Source organism: Quercus lobata, chromosome 2 (genome assembly GCF_001633185.2).
Source record: "Quercus lobata isolate SW786 chromosome 2, ValleyOak3.0 Primary Assembly, whole genome shotgun sequence".
NCBI lineage: Eukaryota > Viridiplantae > Streptophyta > Magnoliopsida > Fagales > Fagaceae > Quercus > Quercus lobata.
In genome coordinates, this window is record NC_044905.1 from 49,377,475 (window position 1) to 49,378,706 (window position 1,232).

Sequence of the window (1,232 nt, forward strand, 5' to 3'; positions counted from 1 at the left end):
AAAATCAATAGACTCTTCATCTAATCTTTTTTTTTTTTAATTTAAATTATATTATCACGTGTAACAAAAAAACAATATAGTACACGTAAAAATAAAGTATTAGATGAAGATTTTGGATAAACATACATCCTATATTAATTCTTCTTCTCTTATAATTCCTAAAATGATTAGAAATCTAATTTCCACACAATTGAAAATTCTCTCACTCTCCATCAAATTACAGAAATTTTGTTAGATTTTTTTTAAAAAAATAGATATTTTTTTTTGTTCTTATCTTCTTCTCCTATAATTTCTAAGTTGGTAATTTGATTACAATCCAAATTCTTCATCTAATCATTTTCTTATTATAATTTATAAGTTGATAAATAATATCAATTTGATTACAATCCAAAATCTTCAACTTATCCTTATTTTTTAATTTAAATTATATTACTACGTGTATTAAAAAAAAAAAAAAAAAAAAAAAAAAAAAAAAAAAAAAAAAAAACTGTACACATTAAAATATCAGCAAGGTAGTACATCATATACTATATAATAAAAGTTGGGTTTAAAAGCCATGGTTACGCCAAGTGACTTCACCAAATTGTAGAATTTTCTTTTAGATTTTTCTTAAAAATAGATATAATTTTTCTTCTCCTATAATTTCTAAGTTGATAAAAATCATAATTTGATTAAAATCTAAATTCTATTTTATAAAAAAATCTTAATTAAAAAAAACTAGCAACATATATAGTACACGATAAAGTTTGAAAAAATAATCTTAATTAAAAAAAAAAAAAAACCAACAACATAGTACATGTTTCTATGATATATATATATATTAAAAAATAAAAATAAGAAAAAAAACAGATATAATTAACTACACTTAAAAAGAAATTAGGCAAAAAAAAAAAACAGATAATAATAATACTACACGTAAAAAGAACCTTATTTTTTATAAAAACAAAAACCAACAACATAGTACACATTTATATGATTTTAACTTCTCCTATAATTTCTAAGTTGATAAAAATCATAATTTGATTACAATCCAAATTCTATCATAATTTGATTACAATCCAAGTTCTATCTTAATTTGATTACAATCCAAATTCTTCATCTAATCCTTTATAAAAAAATTCTTAATTAAAAAAAAGGTAAAATTTAAGTTGATAAAAATCATAATTTAATTACAATCAAAATTTTATCTTTATTTGATTTCAATCTAAATTCTTTATCTAATCCTTTATAAA